The 27,129-nt window shown below is 39.8% G+C and overlaps 1 long non-coding RNA gene and 2 other non-coding genes across 3 annotated transcripts; 2 read left to right on the forward strand and 1 right to left on the reverse strand.

The window, feature by feature from the left end:
• Nucleotides 1–1,034: 1,034 nt before the first annotated feature.
• LOC139705794 (uncharacterized) lies at nt 1,035–27,105 on the forward strand. Its single transcript, XR_011707629.1, has 3 exons — nt 1,035–1,201; nt 24,713–24,977; nt 26,902–27,105. It is a non-coding gene; the product is annotated as an uncharacterized lncRNA (long non-coding RNA).
• On the forward strand, nt 15,143–15,215 carry Trnaa-agc (transfer RNA alanine (anticodon AGC)). The gene has a single exon. It is a non-coding gene; the product is annotated as a tRNA-Ala (tRNA).
• On the reverse strand, nt 17,363–17,436 carry Trnav-cac (transfer RNA valine (anticodon CAC)). Its single transcript has one exon. It is a non-coding gene; the product is annotated as a tRNA-Val (tRNA).
• Nucleotides 27,106–27,129: the final 24 nt, after the last annotated feature.

Below are 27,129 nucleotides of genomic sequence, written 5' to 3' on the forward strand. Positions count from 1 at the left end.
GTGGTGTAGAGATAGGGGTAAGAGTTTCTTCAAGTAATGTGAAAAATACTGTGAGGGAAGGGAAAATGTGAAAATGTTGCCCATCGCAAGAAAGCACACTCGGATCTTCTGGGCAACATGGGCTGAGTTGCAAGTGGCATTCGTGTGCTTGACAAACCTAGCATGGAACCCCTTGAAGAACAGCTGTCAGGAACCAGCTTCCCTGTGAAATGTGAAAAGAAGCTCCCACCCAATTATTAAGAGGCCACTAAGAGGAAAGAAAAAGTTTATGCAGCTAACACAACACGGGGCTTGCCAAAATCATCCTGCCCTAATTCTCTTGTCAGCAGAGCCACTTTCCCAAAGAGCTAGTGACTCGTGACTTGGTTGCTTAATTGTTCCTGTCCCTCCTGCTGGGTACCCCCACCGACCCAAGACCTCTGCCTACAGTGTACCCTTCTCTCTGTTTTCACTTGTGGGATATTCCTCAGAGTCAAGCCTCAGAAAGTCTGTTGAGAGCACAATGATCTACACTCAGGATGTGAATGGCCACAAATGTCATATTGCTTATCTCTCTCTGTGCAACACCCAGCAGCTGCTGGCGCTTAACGAGGAGGCGGCACAGGCTCTGAGAATCGTCCTGTGTGTGCTTTGTTCATGCATTTTGCAGCTGATTTAAGAGCAAGAAAAGAACAGACCCAATCTGATGTCTTTACTCCAGAGATCATCCCACATCCTTCCTAGGGCAGGAAGAGCAGGTGACTGGGACACCGGACATTTGGCAAGCTGGTGGCTTTCCTGCTCTGGCATGCTTTGCCGGGGTTTTCATGAAAAGACAATGACCTTTACAAAAAACAATGACCTTTGCAGAGATCTCCAAACCCTGGCAATTCAGCAGAGAGCTCAGTTACAAAAGTGTTCCTATTGCTTTTCCCAACAGAGTTGAACAATTGGAAAGGAAGACTTTTAAAAAAATTTACCAAAGTTTTTTGGCAAAGCTTAGGAACTCTCTCCCCCACCCTGTAATTAAAGCAGAAGTAAACAGTATAAGGATATCAAATTGCAGCTCTCCTTGGTAATAGGTGCCCAGGTGGAGCTTCTGCCTGTATAGACCTGTGCCTTGAGACAGAAGCCAGCCTCTTCGGGGAGCACTCCAATGGCTCCCCAGATCTGACACATCAAGATTAAGACCTGAGGATTTGGAGCTGAGAGACAAGAAAGGGTGAGTCATCTTGGCCACGGTAGGAAAAAAATAAAACAAATTCTTCCTCCTTCAATGTTGCCCTCCCTGAACCAACTCTGAACGCCCTCTTGGTTTTGGAAGGTGCTGCCTCACCTTGAAGAGGCTGTGGGCCCAAAGAGCCCAAAGCACCCTGCTCCCTGCAGAGCACAGTGCAGTGTGAGGACTCTGCCTTGGCTGGCACTGTGGGTCTCCTACTTCTGCCACTCACCAGCTGTGTGAGTCTAGACAATTGCTTCCCTCCTCCAAGCTTCTGTTTTCTTAACTCTAAAAAGAGAAGGAGCAGTAGTACTTACCTTACAAAATCCCAGTGAAACCTCAGTGAAACAATGTACGCGCTGGGTACATAGGAACTACCCCAACCTGATGTTCCTTGTATAGTTCCCTTCTTTTTAGTGTTCAGTAGGATTGCATTGTATGGGATGTCACAAGTTGTTTTTTCATTCACCCAGTTGATGAATCTTTGTATTGCTCCTAGTTTTGGGCGACTATAAACAAAACTTCTACTCTTCATGTACAAGTCTTATATGGACAAAGTTTCCTTTTTCTCTTGTTAAATACTTAGGAGGAGAAAGCCTAGGTCGTATGTTACACATATGTGGAATTTTTTAAGCAACCGTCAAACTATTTTCCAAAGCAGTTGCACCGTTGTACATGATCAGCAGCGTATGAGAGTTCCAGTTGCTCTACACCCTGGCCAACATTTGACACCATCAGCCTTTCCCCTTTTATCCATTCTAATAGTGGAGTAGAGATAATAGTTCATTTTCATATTTAGTTTGGCTTTTAGTGAAGATACTCAAAGCCTGAATTATCAGCTGAAGACAAATAGTTGGGTTTTTTTGGTACCAGGGATTGACTCCAGGGATGCTGTACCACTGAACTACATCCCCAGCCCTTTTTATTTTTTGAGACAGGATAAGATAAACAGTTTTTAAATTTAATCCTTAATGCACAGTTCATTGTGCCTGATTCAGAAGATAAAGTGAATTTCAAGCAGTAGCAGTGGACCTAATGATTCAGGGCTATCGATCCTTTAAATCCCTTCTCATCTCTAAAACCAAATAATGGCTGTGATTTTATTACCTTACCATTGAAGACAATACTAATCCCTCGTCCATATCACCTTCATCACCTTCAGCTCTTGTTGCTATAACAAGCACATAGGATTGACAACTTTATTAATTTTGCCCCTGTGTTTATAATAAATAGGTTAGTGAAGGTGCTCTTCAATACTTTTTAGGACACAAGGAGAGAACCTGAAGTAGAAACTTCACCCTGATCTTGGTCTATGAGTAGCTTCCTGTTTCCTGAAACAAAACAAAACAAAACAAAAAAACCCTCCGTTTTCGTATGATGAACATTGGCAATCATGATATTCCTTTCTTCATTCTGCGAGTCAGAAACTTAGAGGCCAATTTGGCTTCCAGTCTATAGCAAGTTTATCAGACCCTATGCTATGTATTTTGCAAACTAACCCTTGTCTGGGTCCAGCTTACTTTCCTATTTAATTTTCAATTTTCTTTACTATCCCTATTAGATAAAATATTTCAAATTTAATTTTTTTTTTAAAAAAAAGGTATATTTATAGTCAGAACTAAGAAGGCATCGATCCTCTCATTCTTGCTCCAAAGTACCTGATCCTCTTCCTGAGGAAGCAACTGCTATTATCAATTTGTTGTATCCCTTTCCAGAGAGATTTTATAAGAATATAAGCATGTCTGTGTGTATAAGGGTAACATATGGATGGCAGTATGTGGTGCATGTTTGTAGGAGTTTGTTGAGGGCATAAAAAGAAAGTGCCTTCATTCCTGCTCATTGGTGACCCTTGAAATTCACTGTTGCTTTGTCTGCTCTTAAATGAATTCTCCAGCAGGGAGCTTAGCCCTTCTGGTCACTTTCCCTTTGAAAGTCTGGAGTAAAAAGCACCAAGTGGGACCCAACTCAGGCATGGACATTCCTAGGGCACTGGGGCCTCTTTGCCATCTCCCTCCCTGGCCCTTCAGTTTTTCTACCCTTACTGTATTTTCTCTGGCTCTTCCAGAGTTGGAAAGTGGGGCACTTGCACCTACAATTTTCTTCTTTATTTTATTTTTATGTGGTGCTGAGGATCGAACCCAGAGCCTCATGCGTGCTAGGTGAGCACTCTACCTCTGACCCACAACCCCAGCACCTACAACTTTCTTAAAAGGAATCTCTTTGGGGTATTGCAATGTCTTCATCTGCAGGTGTAGAGCTCTAGAAGTGTCTAGAGGTCTAGAAGTTCTTGTCCCCTCCCCTTTCCTTCAGAGCCTGATTAGAACAGAGAATTAGTTCCCTTCCTGTAACATGGGGGAAAACTCTGAGATGATGTTTACACTTGAGAGCTCCCTGATGGATCAGGCTAAGGTTGGGTCTTGCTAAATTGCCCAGGCTGGCCTTGAACTTGTGATCCTCTTGCTTCAGCCTCCCCAGTAGAATAACTGGGATTATCTGTGTGCACTACGGAACCCAAATCCCTCTCCTTCTTTTACTGAAAAAACAAAACAAAACAACAACAACAACAACAACAAAACCCAAACAGTTTTAATCCAAATAATCCATTTTAATATCGAAAATGTGGTAATCCTGGTAGTGACTGAAGAAGCTACATCAGAAAAGCTTGATTTGATCTGTCTCCCTAGGGAGATGGGCCTCTCCTACTGGGACAGTCTTGTCCTAGGGTTACACCATGAGAAGGCAAGACAAAGAAGCTTTGAATTATATATATCCTGAAGTAGTTTATTATTCTATTATATGGGTCCTCTTCTTTTAGAAATGTTAGGGTTGTTCATATTTTCTTAATTAGTCTCTTCAATATTTATTAACTTTTTCTCTAAACTTTTAAAAACTTTATTACTGCTTTATTATTTCCATTTCACACATTTATTTTCCTCACTTTTCTCACCATGACATCCATGTCCTTTAACATATTTGTGTCATGGTCTATCTTCTAAGTGCTAGATACAATGTGAACTTCTTTTTGGTAATGCTATATTTTTATTCTTCCATTTCTTTTCTAATTTCTGCCCTCTTGTTTCATCTACTCCTGCCTGTTTATGTTTTCTGTTGGTGCTTGTATCTCTACTTTGTGTTCATGGTTTAAGGTGGCTGAAAGGACACACACAGAGTCCACGCAAAGTCTAAAGACCACACCACACGCTGGAACATCACACTAGAGATTTGTTGTCGGTAGCAGGAGGCATACTGACAAAATTGTCAGTACGGACCAGTGGGCTTGGGAGTTGTACAAATGGTTTGCTCACATCCTGGTTCTGTTATGTAAAGGGTAGGTTTTCTTGATACAGTTGTACTTTCTGAGACTCAATTGCCCCATTTGCAAAACAAATATGTTGTTACTTCACAGTGTTGTGAAGATTGGATAAATAAACAATGCAAAAGGCTTAGCTGAGAGTCTGGATATTTATTAAGGTGCTTAATAAACATTTGTTCCATTTCCACCTTTTTTACCCTAAAAGAGGTGTAAGTAATTTTACCATAACAAGAAGCAGCTTTGTCCTAAACAGCATTTTATTTAACTGTCACTATTAACAAATCACCCATCCCAATAAATACTATTAGAGAGTATTGAAGGATCACTAAGGTCAAGAAATTTTGCTAGGTTTATCACGTGTTTTATCTCACTTAATTGTGCCTCAACTCTATGTGGTATGTCATATCCTCATTCCCATTTTACAGTTGAGCAATCTGAGCCTTTGGTAACTTCTTGTTCAAAATTGCAAGTGAAAAATCTACAATTTTTTTTCAAAACTATAATTTCAGGGTCATGTTTTAATCACTATAAAGTAGCCTTTTTGCAATGCAATCCTTCTCTGTGACAGGAGCTGCAGAAGAAGCAAAGATATGTGAGGTATTACACTTCGCCTTGGGAAGCTCACGGTACATACACATTGCAGAAAGAGTTTCATAAAAGCAAAATATTGTGACTGTTTTGTATCCATATGACAAGTACTCAAAGGAAAGCTTCTGGTTTTCTGTTAAATGGGATAAGAATTGAAGTAGTACATAGAGGATGCTTTTCTCCTCCCAAGGGATTACAGCCTTAAAACTATAATTTTCCATCCTTGTCCCTCTGTTTTTAGATGGCTTAGTCTAAGTGACTGCTAAATCACTTAGAATATTTGGTTTTCTCAGAAGCTAGTTATCTGTTTTGTGTGTATGTTATACCTGTGTAAATACATGATTGGCTTTTAGTACCCAGAGGTTAAAGCTTGAAAGGAGATACAGAAAAGTAACACACTACTTTAAGTCATTGTTTAACATAAGCAGACTCTAAATTGCTCTAGAAATGAGTTTTGTGTTTTGACAGTTTTTTGTGTGTGTGTGTATGTGTGCATGTAGCATACACAACAAAGCCAAATTCAAAAGTACAGAATCTTAAGAATTGTATCGTTTGGGTTTCTCCAGACTAAACAAAAAGTTCCCACTATGGTCAGATAAAAAGATTTTTCTAACCCTCCCTGCCCCCACCCCACCTTCCTATCAGAGGAGCAAGTTTACAATGCGTGCAAGAATGTTGGATCAGGACTTTGCCCTGTTTCTATTCAGGGTACACCTCTTGGCTCTGGGCAGAGTTGCAAGAATTCAACCATACCATGGCACAGGTTTGTTGGAATTCAGACAGTGAGTGTTTCCTCTAGATTATGGTAGATTCCTTCCACAAAAAATATTTTTCTAGGCAAGAAGTTCCATAATTTATTAGTTTCAAGTCAAATGGAGATAAACTTTAGTTGGGAGAAAATAAATAAGAATTTGTAGAAGATGCAGGACACGGCCACTTCGGGAAATCTCAGTTGGCACCATTGTGGGGAACCCGCTATCAATGCAGTATCAGTGCTTTGGGAACCAACCCTCTCGGCCTTTCCTTGCCACCTCGAAGTCCTAATTATTTTCTGTGAGCCAGCACACTAGTGTGAACACATAATCATCAACACATGATTATCTTCTGCTAGCAAATCTTTTGCACTTTCTTTTCAGTGTTGAGTCAACTGAGTTTTTAAGATCTATTTCTACTGCTTTCTCAAAGAACACTCTCAGGGTTCTGCCTCTACTCTGCAGGCTTGTCCCTGGATCTGGTCTTGAGTTCCCCAGCAGCAGATTTTGCTGAACATGCATCCAAAGTTACTGTACTCAGGCTTCTCAGCAATTTGTCTTGTGGTTTGACTGGGCCACCAAAGTTCTGGATCTATAACAAGCAGGCCGACAGCAGATCCTGTGGCTCTGACTGTGTTCCCCCTGCTGTCTTCCTTGTTCCCATTCCATCTCTTCCATTTTCTCTTCTCTTCTACCCCCTCCTTCTTCTATTCTCTGCCTTCTGTAGACAGAAACTAAGCTCCTGAGGGTGCTAAGGGAGACCCCATGATAAATAGACAAAGTTCCTGATATTGAGATGCTCAGTATAAAAGAAACAGATTGATAACAAATAATAATTATGTAGCACAAATTCAACATGTAGGTTCCACCTTGTGTGCCCCTATTGTTTGTCCTCAAATCTTGTCAGTCACCATGCAGTCAGACTGTGAGTGCTCCTCAGGTTCCCATTTTGGTCTTTTCCTTGTTTCCCCCTCCATGTTCTATCTTGGAGATGTGATTCCATCTGTTATTTCCTTCTTCACTCTATCCCAGTATCTCCTGAGTCTCCCTCTCCACTCTGCCTTGGAGCAGAATCCAGCTCAGTGATTGAGACATAAGGCAGGGTCATCAGTGTGCCCAAAGGAATACGAGAAGGTGGTCAACAGGAAATACCCTTTCAATGGGTTTCCTGAGATTTCTAGTGATATAACTGGAGGAATTCAGATGTTCTGTGCCTGTGTTGGCTCACAAGTACAATGATTAGCGATAAAACCTAGGTTTAGACTTCAGGACTCTGTAAGATTATCTGTCAAGAATGTTTTCTTCCTTCCTTGACTTTGCTGGTAAACACTAGGGCTCTTGAGAAGAACAAATCTCTTTTCTGGAGCTCAGGTCCTAGCAGGAGTGCATGGTTTTGGCCGTGGCCATGGCTACTGGATGAAGGTTATAGTGTCTCCTATTCTGTAGTGCAGAGGGCAAAGTTGATGGATGGAACTCTTGTTCTCTTTTATTCAAGTCAATTTGCTTGGAAAGAAAAACAACCCTTGCCTTGCTCAGTTCTGTTGGATATAGCTTTCTGAGCTGGGAAAGATGATATGCCAAGAGTCCCTAATGCTAAAGGTACTCACATATTGGGGAATGATTACTTGAGGTTTAATGTGCAGACTAAAAGCTATAACTCCAGTGTCTGGTTTCTACAGACAAATATAAAGATTTGATTAATGTCCTTTCAAATTTTCCTGAATGTAATATCTCAACCAGCTTGGCCACCTTAGCTTTTCATCCCCACATCTTAATATCATCTGAACATTAAGATAATACACAAAGCTCACATTTAAAATGAGTACCTAATCTCTAGCAGTGGGATAACAGATAATTTTACTTTCTTCTTTATATTCTTCTGTGTTTTCTAAAGTATCAGTTATAATCACACAATACAGTATAATATGTGGTGATTTGTAAGCAGGAAAAATTTACAAATTATAATTTTAAAAATTAAAAGGGCTCATTCAAAGAGGGACTGACATGGTGCCCATATCAATGTGCACACAGGCTCGGGAGTGAGAGGAATGAAAACAAATCGAGACCGGGTAGGTTTTTCTTGTTTTTGTTTGTTTTGATTCACAGAAGATGACTTGGTCTCTTTTAAAGGGCTGCCTGGAGACTTGTCACTATTTCTGTCATGTTGCTATTCTGTCGCTTTTTTTTTTTCTTTCAAAATCACATGTTTGAATGTGGATAGTTTTTAATTATCTCAGGCAGGGCAAACATCCTTTTTGATGCTGGTTTGGATTTTGATCATAAGTCAGGCCAACATCTTTCTTAATTAAAGAAAATTATAATTATAAAATATTGAGTTTTACCTTATCTGTCACAGTGTTAGGTGCAGCTGTTGATTAACAATAGGGGAAATTCCAAAAGAGGATTTTTTTTTGGGGGGGAGGATAAGTATTTTAATAAATACAATATTATCTTAAAGGGAATGATATTCATTTAAATTGATACGGTTTTAATTTGATGTCTCTTTTTAATTTTTTGTTTTTATGAAGTCTTAGGTATTGTATGTACATTCTGCTAAGGGATTTATCCTGTAAGCTGATCAAAATGTTTATCTCTGTGTGTGTTTGTGTGTGTGTGTGTGTGTTTTCTGGCTCCTAGAAGCTTACAGAGTAAAGCACATAATTATAAAAATGCCATAAATAAATAGATAACTTTAATAAAATTGTTGGTATTTCTTGGTGTAAGGTCGTAAATGTCTAAGGTAAGAGAAGACCTCAGCATCCTTAGAAGCTGTAGATAATGGGACAGTGAATAGGGAACAATAAAATAGGATTCTCCAGGCTGAGGATATAGCACAGTTGGTAGAGTGCTTGCTTTGCATGCACAAGGCCCTGGGTTCAATCCCCAGCACCAAAAAAAAAAAAAAAAAAAAAAAAGGATTCTCCAAGTTTTACCCATAACATGATTTCTCTACACCAGAGCTTTGTTGCAAAACTCTAATTGTGTTTCACAGAATAGGAAACTTGGAAGATATTTAGGAGAATTTCCCTGAAGACTATGGTACCAGATGGTACCAGATGGCTGGTAACTGGTAACTTCACAGTTACCAGCCAACACAGACCCCTGGAATAATCAAACTCCATCCCCACCCCATGTTCCAGGTGTGTGGAAAGTCTTACTAACTAATGATCCCTTTTGAGTTATCACAACTCTTTTGAAGGTGATCTTTTGGCCTTTTGTCTATCAAGATGAGCCCTTTCTTCCAACCTCACCACACATTCTATCCAGCAAGCTTATGAGGAAAATGACTAGGAGTTAAACAGACGTAAGGATCTCCCACCTCACTGCTTACTTTCCTGCATGTGGGAGGCACCTACTCCTGAATTTCTAGTGGAACCAGAATTTTCAGTATGATTGGGAGTTGGCTGTCTTCCTATGTTCCACTCAGAAGCCCAGGAAGCCATCGCTGAGCCAATCATTGGGCTGGTTTGCTCTATTTATTTACGGCATTTCATGACAATCATGAAGTGGTTGTCACCATCTGTGGCTTCACGGGTCCAATTTTGGTCTTTGGAAGTTGCAGGGGGTGCTTCACAGTTAGCTCTTGGACAAATGAATTACTGAATAATTTTCAACTGGGAAGGACGCAAATATAGAACATTTTAGGGATTCAGTGGAAGTTGGGGGGATTATCTAATTAGAATAAAATATTTTTAATATTATGTTCACTTTTCAGTTTTCATTGACATGTACTTTCTGTATAATTACAATGCAGAATTTTTTTTTTTTTTTGGTACTAGGGACTGAACCCAGGGGCCTTAACCACTGAGCTATATCCTCATCTTCTTTCGTTTTTAAATTCTAAACAGGGAAGTTGCTGAGGCTGACTTTGAACTTGTGATCCTTCTGCCTTAGCCTCCCAAGCTGCTGGAATTACAGGTGTGCAGCATCCTGCCTGGCCAGAAATCTTAGGTGTGCAGCTCAGAGACTTTTTCATATTTATATACTTCTGCAGCCATCACCTAGATCAAGGACTAAAACATTTCACTACCCCAAAAAGTTAGCTCAGGCCTGTCTCCATGCAATAGCACCCATTCATTGCTCAGTTCAGGAAACATTCATACTTCTAACTTCACAAACTAGTTTTGCCTATTTTTGAAAGTCTAAATAGAGTTCTAAAAGTTGTATTCCTTGGTAACTGATTTCTTTCCATAAATCTCAATCTCTCTCTCTCTCTCTCTCTCTCTCTCTCTCACACACACACACACACACACACACACACATAAATAAATAAATAAATAAATAAATAAATAAATAAATAAATTTGTCCATGATGGAAGATAGTCTCATTATATGTACTATAATTTGTTTATCCATTCTATTGAGAGACATTTGGGTTCTTATATCTTTCTGTTAATATGAATAAAGTTTCCATGAACATTCTTATATACTCTCACACACACACATTTTAGTTGAGTTGCTTATCTTTTTATTATTGATTTTAAAAACATTATCATCTCTCTCTCTCATGGTTATACAAATAGTAGTAAAAATGATAAGTCATGGGAAAAATGATAAGTCATGGGGTAGGCGATATTTGGCCCAATTAGAAATCATCTGATATTTTCCCAAAGTAGTTGTAACATTTTTGTTCCTACCAGCAGCATATGAGTTTTCCACTTCCTCTACAACCTTGACGACACTTAGTATTATTGGTCTTTTCCTCCCCACCATTCTGATGGGCATACTGTGCTATTTCATTGTGGTTTTAATTTTCATTTCAATGATGACTAAAGAATTTGAACATTTTTTCAGATGCATACTGGTCATTTGAATGCTATTTTTCTGTGAGATGCTTGCTCAGGTACTTGCCCATTTGCAAGTTGAGTTGCTTATCTTTTTATTATTGATTTTAAAAACATAGTCCACGTATGAGTCCTTTATTAGATATTAGGTTATGCATTTCTTCCTAGTCTGTGGCTTATCTTTTCACTTAATAGTGCTTTTTGGTAAGTTGCTAATTTGTAAGAAGTTTTATTTCTCTTTTACACTTAATACTTAAGTGCCTAAGAAGTTTTTGCCTATCTCGAGTTAGGGAAAATATTTTTATGCTTTTTAAGAAGCTAGTCATCTTTAGCATTCATAGTTATGTCTATCTCAAATTGATTTTTGGTAGAGTGTGCTATTGAGGTCCAGTCCTATTGTTTTTCATTTGATTATCCAGATGATCACCTCATTGTTAATAAAGGATTTCCTTTCCTCACAGATTTCTTTTAAAATTTTTTTTAGTTGTAAATGGACCTTTATTTTTATTTATTTATATATGGTGCCTCATGCATGCTAGGCAAGCGCTCTACTACCAAGCCACAACCCCAGCCTCTCCTCACAAATTTTTATTGGTATATTTGTCAAAAATCAAGTGTCTGTATATATGTGGTTCTATTTTTGCACTCTCCATTATCTTCCAAAGTTCTTTGAGACTACCTCAGTGACAACACTACATCACCTTGACTACTATGAATTAGTTTTTAGTAAACCTTGAAATCTGGTAGTGTGAGTTTTCTAACTTTGTTTCTTCTTTAAAGATTATCATGACCATTCTAATTTTTGTGTTTCCATAATGCATTATAATTATTTTGTCAATTCATATTTCTAAAAACCTTGCTGGGATTTTGATTGACCTTGCACACCCAATCTAATAAATAAATTAAGGAAGAAACAGACTTTTTAAATTGATGAACATGGTACATATTCTCTCTCTCTCTTTCTCTCTCTCTCTCTCCCTCTCTCTCTCTCTCCCTCTCTCTCTCTCTCTCTCTCTCTCTCTCACACACACACACACACACACACACACACACATACACATATTTTTAGTTAGGTCATTGAAAAAATAATACTATTTAATATTTAAATGAAATTTGTGTGATAAGAAAGAATATACAATTTTAAAGCTGGCCATCTTTCTCAAAGGAAAAAAAAAAAGAATGCCTTTTAGGGAAAGAATGGCTTTTTTCTTTTCTGTTCTTTTTTTTTTCTTTCCCCCATCTCCTTTTTCAAGACATGACTTAGAAAGAGAATTGAGAGACCCAGTGCTATGGTTGAATATGGTTTAAATGTGCCTCCCAGGTTTCAATACAAGTTTCATGTATTGGGAGCTTGGCCCCTACTGTGGTGATGTTAAGAGATGGTGGGACCTTTAAAAGGTGAAGCCTAGTGGCATGTAATTAGGCCATTGAGGGTACCATCCTTAGAAAGAATGAAAGTAGTTCTCATGGGACCTTAGTTAATTTCTGAAGGGAAAGATTGCTATAAAAGCAAAATCAATCCCTTCCCAATCACCTGCTTCCTGTCTCACCATGTAATCTCTCCCTTTTTTACATACTCCGTGGTGTGATGTAGCTAAGGGGGCCCCTGCCAAAGTTGAATAGATGTAGTTGCCATGCTATTGAACTTCCAAAACTGTGAGTTAAGTAAAACTTCTTTTCTTCATACATTATCCAGTCTCAGGTATTTTGCTTTAACAATAGAAAATTGACCAAGACAGAAAAGTGGTTTCAAGGAGTGTGGTCATTACTTTAACTCTACCTAAAGATGTGAAAGCAGCTCTGGAACTGAGACATGGGCTGAGATTGAAAAGAGTGTGGAGAAGCAGGTTACAAAAGGCATACAACGCTATCAGGATAGTGATACAGGTGATTCTGTGAGAGTCAAGGAGACTGGGGACTAGCCTCCTATTAGAAGTTGGAGTAAAGGCTGTTTTGTTAAAAAGTAGGGAACAACTTGATTGCATTATGTTCATGGCCTACAGTTTTGTGGAAAGCCAAATTGAAGGATGATGGGCTAGTTTATCTGGCAGAGGAAACTTCTAAACAACAAGGCATTCAGGCTGTGGATTGGCTGCCTTAAGTGAGATGTGCAGTGAGAATCAGGAACAGAAGGAAACAGGGTGGAAATACTTGGAAAATTTATAGCCTCGCTGAGGAAAGAGGAAAAGGTGAGAGAGTATCTAAGGCCAAGAGACTGCTTGCTAAAGAGATTAGCATGGATGCTATTGTTAAGACAATAGGAGAGAGGCCCAGAGGGTATTTCATAAATCTTGGAGGCTTCCCTTATAGGCTCAGAGACCTAGAAAGATACAATGGTTTCAAGAAACGGTGGGACACTCTCCACGAGCTTGTCACCCAGGGCTATCTCTCCATACTCCTCCTTGCCATCCAGCAGTGAAGCATTCTGTGGTGGCTATCACTGTGGGTCAAGTGGGCACAGGTGCAGCTCAGGCAGACCTTGGTGGCGTCTCCATGGTGCTGATTCTGCAGATGCACAGAATGCAAGGGTTCCGGGTTCATGGCAGCTTCTGCTTTCCGAAGGAAAACTCGGGAAGCCAGGCAGAGGCTTATTGCAAGGAGGAACTAGTACAGAGATTCTCTGCTGAAGGAACATCTAGTAGAGCTGTGGAGCAGAGCTGCAGCCTTCGGAAGGTAGAGCTGCAATAGCAGCTTAGGAAAACCACAGACATCAGCCTGCAGCCCAAGAGAGCCTCTGTGGGGTCTGAACCAGCAAAGCCTTGGGGACCGAACTGCCCAAGGCTATGGGGGCCCACCCTCACCCCAGTGTGCACAAAATACTGGACCTGGAATTTTCAGGTTCAACGACCACCCTGGCTCAATGTTAAAAGACATAACTTTTTAAAATTTTACAGGCTCACATTTGGACAAAGTTTGCCTTGAGTTTGAGATGAGACTTAGGACTTGGGACTTTTGAATGATGCTGAAATGAGTTAAGTTTTTAGGACTAATAGGGATGGAATGATTTATATTTTGCACTGTGAGAACATGAACCTTATGGACCACAAGATGCTGTGGTCTGAATATGATAATATATATTACCTAGCTTCAGGTATTTTGTTATAGCAATGGAATAAAAATAAGAAAGAACTTAATTCCTTTCTGGAATAAAGTAACAGAAAATCTCTTTGGTTCTTTGAGAAGTAAAGAAAACTGGGATATTCACAACATGGAATAAATTGTGAAGATAAAACAACAGCCCCAGCACAGTTGGGAGCCAAAAGATAAAAGGTTGGCTGTGGCTCACATGGACCCTGAATATGGGGCTATATTCCTTTTGTTTCTAGAGGAGGGTGATACTGAGAGTCTGAGAGATCTCTCATTCCTTTAAAATTTGGATAATGCATATACTCAAGGGCAGAGAGCTTAGTTATATTTGGTAAAGAAATGAAAAAAAAAACCCTAATGTTTTTGTAATATAAATACCAGAGAAGACTTCTATACCACCTGCTCTTTCCTTTATGATGGGATCTCCATGAACTACTCATTGCCATGTGAACATGGATAGTAATTTAAACAGAATGACCCATTAACTTCAATTGGACACTGTTGCAATGTGTCTGAGTTTACAAAAGTCTACACAAACCATTCAATAGAGTTCTCAAAGTTAGTATTTTCCTGGAAAGAGCTTAGATGATGATGTGACCAAGTATTTTGAAAATGTCCCCCAATAATCCCTACCTCCTTGTATTCACTCCCTTGTGTAAATCCTTCCTGTCCTGTGTGGGCTGGCCCAGTGCTTACTTACAAGGAACAGAATATGGCAAAAGTAATATGATGCCATGTCAAAGATTAGGTTATAAAAGCCTGTCATTCCATTGGCTGTGTGTTCCCTCATGCTCCCAGGCATTCCTGGGTCCTTGCTCTGATGAGGCAGGCCATGGTGGTGTGCACTGCCATAGACAGAGGCCCGCACAGTGAGGAGCTGAGGTCCACCCTCACTGAGGGTCTCAGGCCCTCAGGCCAGCCCCACAATCAACTGAATCTTGCCACTTGAACAAGCATGGAAACTGACCTACGAAATGACTGATGTCATCGCTGACACCTGGATTGCAGCCTGTGAGACCCAGAGCCAGAGCATCCAACTCAACCACTGCCAGATTCCTGACCCGCAGAAACTAGAATAATTACACAACAGATCATTAAGACCAATGATAATACTAATGATTAGCACTCTTGAGCGTTCCGCACTGTGCTTTACTTTACACATACATGATTTCTTTTTTGATTTTCACAGTAATCCCATGAAGAAGAAAATATTCCCATTTCGTAGATGGAGAGAACAAAGCTTAGAGTCATAAGGTTACAGAGCTAGGAAATAAGTCAGAATTTAAAGCCATGCGATCTTTCTGTGGAACCTGGGTGTTTAAATAATAAACTTTGTTAGTTTTTCATTTTCAACTAATCTCTCATATTTAATACATTTTTTCATGGAATTGACTTGTTTTTAAAATAGAATTGTGGGGCTGGGGATATAGCTCAGTTGGTAGAGTGCTTGCCTAGCATGCACAAGGCCCTGGGTTCAATACCCAGCACCACCACCACCAAAAAAAAAAAAAAAAAAAAAAGGAATTGTGTTGTTTTGAGTGGAGTAACATGAGATCTGGGCCCTTGGTTGCCTCAGAGAGGGGAAGGCAAAAACTGAGATGACAGTGCCTTGGTGTGTGAGAAGCATATTCCCTGTAATTACATTCTTTGATTTGAAGCTGGGAGCTGTCTTAGCAGGAAGCAGATTTCCAGGGGAAGGGTTTGAGGTGGGAGGAAGATGATTTGTTAAGTTTTATTTCAGTTTTTACGTCAGCATATCAGCTTGTGAGAATAAAAAACAAATCAAGCTCTCTTAAAGAGAATACTGTGTTAGAATAGTCTAGAATATACCCCAATTGGCCTCCATCAAGAAAAAAGGAAGTTATACTTTATGGTACGTGACAATGATCATGAAAATACCTGTATTACTTTTTCTTTTTTTTTTTTTTTTTAATTTTTTATTGTGGGTTGTTCAAAACATTACAAATTTCTTGACATATCATATTCCACACTTTGATTCAAGTGGGTTATGAACTCCCACCTTCACCCCATACCCAGATTGCAGAATCACATCAGTTACACATCCATTGATTTACAAATTGCCATACTAGTGTCTGTTGTGCTCCGCTGCCTTTCCCGTCCTCCACCCTCCCCCCTCCCCACCTTACTTTTTCTTTAAAAGACTATTTTGAAACAAAATTTTTAATATATCTTTTTAAGCTGTTGTTGGACACAATACCTTTATTTTATTTATTTATTTTTATGTGGTGCTGAGGATCAAACCCAGGACCTCTCACATGCTAGGTAAGCACTCTACCACTGAGCCACAACCCCAGCCCAAAAATATTTTTAATGTAAGTCTAGTTATTACATGCTTGCTGTAATAAAAACATTAATAAAATAATTGAGAAAATTATAGAATATCACTATTCATCCCACCCACCAGCAATATCTGAATTGATATTTTTGACTGTTTGGTAATGTGTTTTGTTTCTGCACTATGGACATCTTTTCATGTCAGTAACTATGTCTACACTGCTGTCCTTGAAGCTCTATTGTGCATTTATTCCTTCATTTATGCAATGAATCCCCTGGACATACGAAGCACTTCCTATTTCCTGTAGTAAATAACTTCATGAGAAATAATTCTGCAGAGACATCTTGTGCATTTTTCTCATGGTTTCTTTAGAGCAAATTTCTAGACGTGGAATAGTTGGGTCAAGGAGTTTGCATATTTCAGAATGTTATAGGTGTTGCCAAATTGCCCTCTAGAAAGATTGTACAGAAATTAATTCCCACCAACAGTTTATGAGAGTGCCCACTTCCTACACTCTTGCCAACAATGAGTATTAGCATTCTTTTAAACCTTTGCCCATCTGATAAGTGAAAAATAGCATCTTGTTTTAGTTTGCTCTCCTTTTAATTACTTGGGAGATTAGGCATTCCTATTAATTGTGCCTCTTCTCTTATTAATTATCTTAATATGTCATATTCATATTCCCTTGGATTGTTGATACTTTTTAATTAAAAATTTATAAATTAAAGGACTTACTTTATTTTTTCTATATGCTACATTTCACCTTTGTTTGCAAGGTATGTTTGGACTGTGCTTTAATTTATTTGCTTGGTATTTGCTCTCTTGACATTCAGAATATTCACGTCATTCAACCTACCCATACTTACATGTTTAGTTTCTGAATTTGTATACCTGAGAATCCTTTCCCTCTGATCAGATGATTTTTACCAAGTCTAGGTGGCCATGAAGAACCAACATCTGGAGGCAGCTTTTGGAAAACAAAATGTGAAAGACAACAAATTATAAAAAACACTCTTCCTTTTTATAGGATTTGTGCTTCCCCAGAGGCTTCTTCATCTGCTTCGACTCTGATGAACAACTTAAAACACCTCATCACTTTTTATATATGGTGGTCAGAATATACACACCTGTGTAAAGCTCAATGTTTCTATATTGAACTTGACAGTACTTGTCATTAATAACAACAAACAGATTGTAAACATATTGCTTACTATAATTGTAATAACAGAAGTACATAATAAAATGACATATTATATCATGTTCTATACTAACAAAATTATTTCACATGCGTTATTTTATTTAATTTCCACAACAACATTGCAAATTCTTCTTCTTATTATTATTTTGTGGCACTGGGGATCGAACCCAGGGCCTTGTGCATGTGAGGCAAGCACTCTACCAACTGAGCTATATCTGCAGCCTGCAAACTAGTTATTATTATCTCCCTTTTATGTTTGAGAATACTGAGATTGAGAGTAGCTGAGTGACTTGCTGGTGTCACATAGTCAAACGATGGCAAGGCCAGCCAGGTCTCAAATCCATGTCTTTCCTAGTCAAAATCTAGTATTCCTCCCAGTAATTATGATATTTTCAGCTACTGAATGAAGTCAACAGGAAAGTCAGAATTAAGTTGCTTCTTAGGAATTTCACAAATTTTCTCTTATTCAAGGAGCTTTAGTTTAACTTTGATTTGGTCATGAGAAGCAATGAATAACTATTTGTTGGGCTAAAATTAATTTCTTCTTCCCTAGTAAAGTCTGCAATGCAGGCAGCTCCTTTATTTAATGCTCCTCGTTCTATGGGAAACACACACCCTGTAGTGCGAGACTGTGCACCCCCAGGCAGCTATCCACCCTTGCTTCCTCTGTGCCTTATGCATTGACAGAGTACCCCTCCCTGCTTTCCTTACTTCAGGGTAGAAGGGACACCATCTCCCTCTAAGCAAGGACAAAACTGACACATAAACCCAGAAGCATGCTTACTTCCTAGACAAACATCCTGTCTAGCCCCAATGGGCAGGGTCAATTCAGCTCCTTGAATACATAACTGAATGTCTCGCCCCCATAAATTACTTACTCCCCAATGAATGACACGAGGAGTATATGTTCTCTTTGGAATGACCTACCTCTCCTACCACAAGGAGGTGGTATCTCAAGCCCATCACAACAAGCCAGAAAAACATCTTTTGAAGCTGCAACATTTTCCCCAAGTCTGGATTACTTATTTTTATTCATGGTCACCTGTCTATGCTTCCATACAGTGTGGTTCATGTTAACAGAATGGGTATATCCTGCACAGAGTAAGTGCTATTTAAAGTGACTCTCGAGGAGCTGGAGTTGTAGCTCAGCACTGGTGTGCTTGCCTAGCATGTGTGAGGCCCTGGGTTCGATTCTCAGCACCACATATAAATAAGTAAATAAAATAAAGGTCTATCAACAACTAAAAACTATTTTAAAAAATAAATTAAGTGACTCCCGAAGGATTAATGGGTGTTTCCTCTGGCATATAAAGATGAGAATTTCACTGTAGGCAGAAGAATGAGCACATTCCAGGCATTAAGACATAATGCAGTTGAGAAGGATGCATGATTCTCTGTGACAGGAGCGTTAGGTGCATGCAGGAGGTGCAGGCAATAGAAGTGGGAGGCAGGCTTTGGTTGTACATGTCAAGGAGGTACCTGCAGCCAGTTGGGGTGAAGATACATCTTTCCGTGGTCTTTCCCTATCCTAACAGCAGCAACTGGGTCATTCAAAAGAAAGAACACAGAGAACAGGATATTGTTTCAAAGAATCCTCCTGGTCTTGCTACACAGCTGAACCTTGAGCCATTGGAATTGCTATGGTCTTTATGATCTTTTTTTATTTTATGGCTATCTATTCTCCAGCTAGATCTTTGGTTCTAGCTTATTCTGTGACTCAATGAGGCCACCAAGAGTTACAAAGTTTTGCAATAGGAATGGCATCTTGGCCATACACTTTCCATACTCCTAGACTAAATTACAAAGTCTATGTCACAGTTCTGCCTGGTCTGACACCTGTCTGTCTCTGATCTCATCTTTAATCATCCACCCCCACACCTGCTTCTCATAAGGATAATGATCTCTTCAATGTTGCTCCTGAGTGCCAAGCATATTTCCACCCCCTGGCCTTTGCACTTGTCACTTCCTCTACCTGGATCACTCTCCTCCCACATCCACATGGCTTGCTCACATCAGTAGGTCTGGACTCTAATGCCATCTCTTTAGAGAGACTTTCTCTGATTATCCTGACAGTAGGTACTCTCTGTCCTTTGAGCTTGCTTTAGTTTTCTGCATGCTGGTTATCACCACCTGATAATGAATTATGCAATGACTTATTTGTCTTTTGTCTTTCTCCCTTATTAGCTCCATGAAGGGGACATGTCTGTCTTGCATGCTGCTGTATCTCCCCAAACCTAAAAAAGTGCCTGACGCATAGCATATACTTAACAAATGTTTTCTTTTTTGTGGGGTAAATAAACCCAGGGGTGCTTTATCACTGAGATACACCCCAGCCCTTTTATTTTTTTTTATTTTGAGGCAGTGTCTCACTAAGTTGCTGAGACTGGCCTTGACTTTGCAATCCCTTGACTCAGCCTCCCAAGTCTCTGGAATTACAGGCATGGGCCACTATGCCCAGCATCAATCAACAATTTCAGAGTGAAAGAAAGAATGCAACAGTGAATGAATGGAAGGGTCTAGCCTTCAGTCCCTTGAAAAAAGCGGTGAGGTGCGGGACAGAGAGATCAGGACGGTCAGGAGAGAAGACCAGGAAGACACATCTTTGTAATAGCATCCCTCAGCCACAGAGGCAGACACCATCATTTTGCTGGTTCTGACACTTCCTTGATGACCATTAGTGCAAGGGCTCCCAGGAGCAGGTCATTGCACAGACTATGCTTTCTACCAAGTATTTTGGAGTGTGCTCCATAGAGTCTCCAGGTTAAGCTTGATTTACGCACTCTCTTTGGGTAAGGTGCAGGGCCTGGATGGCAAGATTGCTAGGTCTCACAGAATTCAAGTGGAGGTCATAGTGAGGAAAAATCGAGAACAGTGGATTTAGATGAACAAACCTTTTTCCACTTAGAAGTGGGGCATTTTTCTTGCTCAGACTTTACATTAATCCAGAACCTCCCGGGCTGTGCAGAATTTCTTGCTTAAGCCTGGCTGCTCCTCTGCAGCACTGCAAAGCTCCCAGGAGGCTGCCTGTCACTCTGTTCATTTATAGGAAAGAACCTGGGGCTACTCTTTCAGTTCAGTGAGCACTAGCTGTCCTCTCTGGACTTGGATTTCCCCGCAAGCCCTTTGCAGCTCTCTGTGGGTAGAAGTCCTGTTTGCTGCTTACTCCACTCCCTGTTTACAATAAATAGACTGGGACATTCAGGGCTGATAATGCTCCATGAGCAATGTGGATTTGACGCAAGGATGGGTGAGACGGGTTTGGAGAGCAAGGAGTTGGGTAATAAGAGATAATGCAGCCCGTCTCCTCCCCTGAGATGCAATTTCAGCTGTTCCCACAGTATGTTTTCATTGTACAGTAGATGCAAGAGCTCCAGCTAGTGTGAGAACCGAGCTGGGATAAGAAAAACACAGTAATGGCACAGTTCCTGCAGGGCTCCCATGCTATTTTCTCAGCATTAAGAAAACCCTACAATGTCTAAACAGCTGACCTCGTGGTGTGTCGGTAGGTTTGCACAATTCCCAAGAGTCATATTAGCAAGTGCGTTTCAAGGGGGGAGATCAAGTTGACTCTGGAAAAAGCAAGACGGGTGGGTGCATGGAAGACTTGGCTTTCTTTTCTATTCTCCCTGAGCCACTGGACAGTTACAGGAGTCTCTCTGGGCGGACTTAGACGTATCTGGGCCACAGCAATGGAGGGAGCTTAATTCTCAGGAGGATGTGGAAGCTAATTTTTTAAAAAACTATTATTGGTCCTTTGCTTTTGGATATACAAGAATATATTTGGAAACACCCTCTGAACTCTTTACTGTCTTGCATCAGTCTTTCTCTCCCTCCAGAAAATATTAGTGAGAATTGCTCAGTTGCTTGTCGGTAGAGAGCAATCATTCCTCATCATCTTGGGTGGAGTTCCCTGGTGACTTTTTCCCCCAACCATGCAATATTCCCACATCTCCCATCTCATGTTGTAATCTTTCTGGTTACATTAAGCTTGTAGACTTTTCTTAAGTTATTGCTTATAAAGGCAGTATTTAGAAATTGTTTATAAAGTTATTTTTAGTGGGAAGCCATGCAATGAGCTCCAATTGTCACCTTTCCAAAATTCCAGGAGACTGCTAAAATTCTAGGGACCAAGTCCATAGTGATTCTCCTCTGGGATGCAGCAGTACCACTGGCACCACCCCTAAGGCTGTCTCTGTACCCCAAACCACTGAGTAAGCCTCCTCCACACTAAGACACTTTTCATCTGATGAACTTGATCAAGGATTAAAAGCTATATGAGGCAGGAACTTGATTTGATCAATGTCGAAAACCCAGTGCTAAGGATGGTCCTTGCCACACAGTAGATGCTCAATAAATATGCACCAAATGAATGAGTTCTTTGCCTGTCCATAAATTGCCTATTTTTACCACTGAAGGATTTGAGACCACCAAATAGCTGCCACTCTTGTGATATGTGTGTGTGTTTCTTCTCTTGGCTGTAAGAATGTAGTAGTTTCCAAATACTGTCTTCAGGGCTATATAACATAGTGGTTAAAGTACCCCTTCTGCTAATCTATGGTTTTAGAAATCAGCATAAAGATTATTCTTAGTTGGGTTCGGGTGAGTAGTGATTGATGGAGGCTTCTAGGAAACCAATAATATTCTGGAAATAATAGGGATGTGTTTACTTTATGAAAATTAATCAGCTGCCCACCATTGATTTGAGCACTACTCTGTACGTGTGCTGTTATTCATTAAGATGTTTGTTTTCATTTTCACAAAGTGAGACACTACAGCTAACCTTCTGGGTTCATATCCTGGATGGCCTGGGGACAAATTGCTCAACATTTCTGTGCCTCCCTTTCTTTATCTGTAAGTCGGGAATAATACTATTCCTATGTCACATGGTGGTTGGGAATTAAATTAGTCTGTCCAGAGTAAATGCTATAAAAATATCAGGTACGGGCTATTGTTTTTTAGAGGGTAAGCCATTTCAAACCGGGTTTGTTGAAAGACTTGGAAAATCTCACTGGGAATCATGAGAGTACTGCGATGCCTCCAGGCAGGACCACCCCTAATTTCTCAAGATCTATTTTCTTCTTAAATGTCTCTTTTTACATATTTGTTTTTAGTTGCCTTCCAAAGTACACAAACCCTAGGGACCAGATAAGCTCTTAAAATCCTCTGTAACAATACTTATTTTCCACGTTTTTACTGAGATGAGCCCTGTGAATCACAGAACTCTAGACCCAGGAAAGATCTTAGAAAATAATCTATTTGTACTGCCCAACTTGGTAGCCACTGGCTATAGGTAGCTATGGGCATTTAAATCTAAGTTAATTATATATATATATATATATATATATATATATATATATATATATATATACACACACACACACACACACACACACACACACACACACACACACTAAAAATACAGTTCCTTGGTGGTACTTACCACATTTAAAGTGTTCAATAATGACAGGGGCAGATATAAAGCATTCTATCACAGCAGGAAATTCTAGTGTCTGGCATTTCAATAACAATGTTCTCACTACATATATAAAAACATTGAAGTCCAGAGAGGACAAGTGATAACACCAAAACCATGTAGCCAGTTAAGGGAAGAGCTAGACTGCAATTTAGGTTTCCTGTATCTATGTCAAGATACTGTCCACTTGGTCTGCAGATGCGCAATTGGCCTGCTGCTCAGGTTATTAGTTTGTAGGAGTTTTCCCCATTCATTCCATCCATTATTTCTGGGAACCTAACTTTGATGGCTCCAGATGATTCGTGCTCCAATATCATTTTAACCGAGAATTCCATTTCCATGTTACAGTCCTTTCTTCCAGGAACCAGTGTGTCATGGGGATCCTTGTACACAAAGAGTAGTGAGTTGTAGTTAGTTAATAATAATTGCCAATGTTTATTAAGCACCTACTACAACTTACTACTCAGGAATCATTTTGTCTGAGTGATTAACATTCCATTGAGGAAAGCAAGGAGCAGACAGGCCATGTGATGTGCTCGAGGTGGTTGGAGGTTGGGATTTGAACTCAGGTCGTCTGCTTGCAGACCCTGCTCTTGTCTGCTCTGCCAGATGGCCCTTGCTGAGGAGCTGCCCTGTGTGGAGTAATATGTAAAGCATTGGAAGGGCAAAGATTGAAAAGGTAATGTCCTCATTCTTGAGAAGCAAATCATCTAGTCACAGGCTAGGAGTAGAGGAAGAAGGTAGCATATGTATTGATAGGATTTACGGATACTTTTTAGTAGTTATAATCACACAAATACTTATGAATTTGGCTTTCTGCATCTCCACTCTTCGTCCTCTTCCTTCCTTTTTGCTTAAAAACAAAACTTCAAAAACAAGCCCCTTTAATGACAGATGTTCTTCACACAGCGGGTGATTGTTCCCAGGCTGTCCATCTTTACCTGCGTCTCCTTTCAGGGCCTCAATTTCCTCTGAGTTGGCTCCCGTTGTTGCTTGGCCAGGGCTGTATGTGAACCAAAAAAGGGGATCGGGGAGATTACTTGATACTTTGATCACAGGTCTGGGTGCCCTGCCAGGGGCTTCTCAGTCAGGCCCTGGAGTTAAGTATGCTTTTGACAAGATGGCTTTTGATACAGATTCACCAAGAACGAATACAGAATATTTTTTTTCAAGAGGAGATAGATTTAGTAGTTGTTTCCCTGGTTTGGCAGCAATTCTTCTGGTTTTTAAAAAACATCCTTGCCCACACTTGCTGGTGAAACCACATTGGCACCTAGCTAGCAACAGTGCTGTTAAAACATGCTGTGGCTGGCACTGTCCAAACAACGGAGAGGGCGTAGACTCAGAGCCTTCTTACTGTGCGGCACAGAGTCCCTTCCAAGATTTCAAATAGATGAACAAATAACGTCCCAAGTTGCAATTATCTCTGTGATTTGGTCCAATCATACCATGCTATTATTGAGTTACTAGTAGTCCAGGACTTCTATTATGCATGTTCCGTGGGCTTTGGGATTTGGATTTGAATTCTTTGTGCTTAACATCTGCATTTGATGAAAATCCTCAGCCAAGGTCACTGACAATTTTCATAAGATATTCTGAGTCCTGAGTAAGTGGAATGCAGTTTCTGAAGGAGCTGCTTCCTTGAACTTGCTGCCTCTGGGAAAGTCTAAAGTTTAAGTAGATTGTTCAACTTAAATCTTACGTTTTCTATCTTCTTTTTCTTACTAGGCTAGCAGGTCAATCTTGGTGGGTATTATAAAGAAATTAAAGATTAGAGGCTTTATTGACTACCCCTACTCAATCAACTCGAGCTTAACTAGCAGTCACCATTCCCTCTTCATAGGTTGTGGTCCCTACCTTCATGCACTTGCTGTTAGAAGGCTGCTTGCTCTCTGGTGCACCCAGTACTTCTGTACTCACTGAGTTTTAATGAACTGATGGATTATCTGGTCTTGATTATGCTAAATAAGAGAGCCCCACTGTCCTTTTATATAAATTCATAATCTTTTTTTTTAAATTTCAGGTTTCATTTGCTAGGTCTGGGTGCCTAGAAGATGACACAGATCAAAGAAGGTCCCAGGCTACCAGGAGAAGCAAGATAATCATCACCCAAGTAACATAACTGGAGAAGAACCAGCCTAAATCACCAGGGTATGAAGTGGTACCCTGAAGACGGTTAAGCATAAGTTCTTAGGAATAGAAAGAGGATGGCAGCAGAAAATGAGTAGAAAGGATGGTAGTTGCCAGAAAGCAGAGGCAGTGCAATGCAGTGTCAAAAGTGGTTTAAGGCAAGTAGTTTTTGAATTAAGCTTCTAACTAGTGAGAATGTCCTTTGCAGGTGATGGTGCACATCATCTAAACAGTGTGAGTTGTCATTCAGGGTGTGCTGGTTAGAATTTCTCCTTTCTGCAGTAGCAGACTAATGTTGGGGGGTTGTGTCTACTGTTTTTGTTTTGTTTTTTAGGCTATATAAAGTCCCATGGTGTGGGTACAGTGTTAAGGTCCTACAGATATTCAAAGGAGAGGAGAATCTTCAAGAACATGGAGTCATTATTTCCAGGGAAGGCAATAAAGGACAGGGGAAATGATCATGCATAGATAAAGAAAACTAAAATTTGATTCTTCATCTTTGCTCATGTTTTGGACTTCATCATAAATTAGGAAGTTCAATATATAACTGAGAAAAATTGTCCTAGAATGAAAGTCTGCCCAAGGATCTTGAAAAGGCTTAAGTTACAGTGTCAGAGATGAGTCCCCAGGGAGATTAGAACCAGAAGTATTTCTGCAGAGAGCTTGGAGGGAGGACAGGGTAATCCAGCCCAGGAACATTTCCTACATTTTTACCTTCTCTAGGTGAGATAAAGGGCAATTAAAAGATTGGAACTGCATGGTTATTACAGTTTTCTTACAGTAAGACATTTATCATAGTTGGATTACTAACTAGAAGCTGGGATGGATATATTAGTTCCATAATTTTATAATGCTACATAGTTCTGAAATAGTTGAATGGTACCAAAAGCACCATTGTTTAGAACTAATGATCAAGGGAAAAAAGGAAGAAAGGGAAGAAAGGAGAGGCACTAACATCAGACCATATCCCCTTCGGATCAACTTCTGCACTGGCCACCAGCAAACTGACAAGCCAGTCTTCTTTGCATTTTTTTTAGCTAAAGTTAAGCATCAGATAATCAACCTTTATTACAATTGTTTCTTAAGTGGATATCAAAGTGTGTCTTGAATGTTACCTTTCAGCTTCTGTCATAGTTCCTTGGATATGAGAAGCATTGGGCTTAATTTTCTTTTATATTTTTTTATTTATATATGATAGAGGAGTGCATTACAATTCTTATTACACATATAGAGCACAATTTTTCGTATCTCTGGTTGTATACAAAGTATATTCACACCAATTCATGTCTTTTTACCTTTACTTTGGATAATAATGATCATCACATTCCACCATCATTAATAACCCCATGCCTCCTCCCTTCCCCTCCTATCCCTCTGCCCTATGTAGAGTTCGTCTATTCCTCCCCTGCTCCCTCTCCCTACCCCACTATGAATCAGCCTCCTTATATGAAAGAAAACATTCGGCATTTGGTTTTTTGGGATTGGCTAACTTCACTTAGCATTATCTTCTCTACACCATCAATTTACCTTCAGGCTTGCAAGGGCAGCTCATTATAGAAGGCAGCAGCCTTAACTGGCATTTACCTGCAAATGCCATGATTTTATTCTCTTTTATTGCTGAGTAATATTCCATTGTGTATATATGCCACATTTTTTTTATCCATTCATCTATTGAAGGTCATCTAGGTTGGTTCCACAGTTTAGCTATTGTGAATTGTGCTGCTATAAACATTGATGTGGCTGTGTCCCTGTAGTGTGCTGTCTTTAAGTCCTTTGGTTATAGAACGAGGAGAGGGATAGCTGGGTCAAATGGTGGTTCTATTCCCAATTTTCCAAGAAATCTCCATACTTTATTGATGATCATTTCTCACTAGGAGCCCATGCTCAAATAATGCTTTTCCCTACTGATATCTGTAAAAATGTGTAATTTAAGTTGATGATTGATTTTTTAAGAAAAGTAGGAATGGAATAATTAATTTTTTATTTTATTGACTTTTTTTTCTTTAGGTGTGCATTAGTCAGCTTTTCATTGTTGTGACAAAATGACTGAGAACAATGTATTTGGGGTTCATGTTTTCACAGGTTCAATTCATGGTTAGCCAACTCTGTTGCTCTGGGTCTGAGATGATGCAAAACATCATGGTGGAAGGAATTGGTGGAGGAAAGCTGTTCAACTCAGGGCAGCCAGGAAGCAAAAAGGGAGCAAGCTTCCAGGGACAGAATATAAACCCCAAAGGTATGGCCCAGTAACCTATCTGCCACACTTCTTCTGCTAAAAATTATCATCCAGTGCAGTGGTCTTTTCAAATT

This window comes from Marmota flaviventris, chromosome 5, assembly GCF_047511675.1.
Source record: "Marmota flaviventris isolate mMarFla1 chromosome 5, mMarFla1.hap1, whole genome shotgun sequence".
In the NCBI taxonomy this organism is placed as follows: domain Eukaryota; kingdom Metazoa; phylum Chordata; class Mammalia; order Rodentia; family Sciuridae; genus Marmota; species Marmota flaviventris.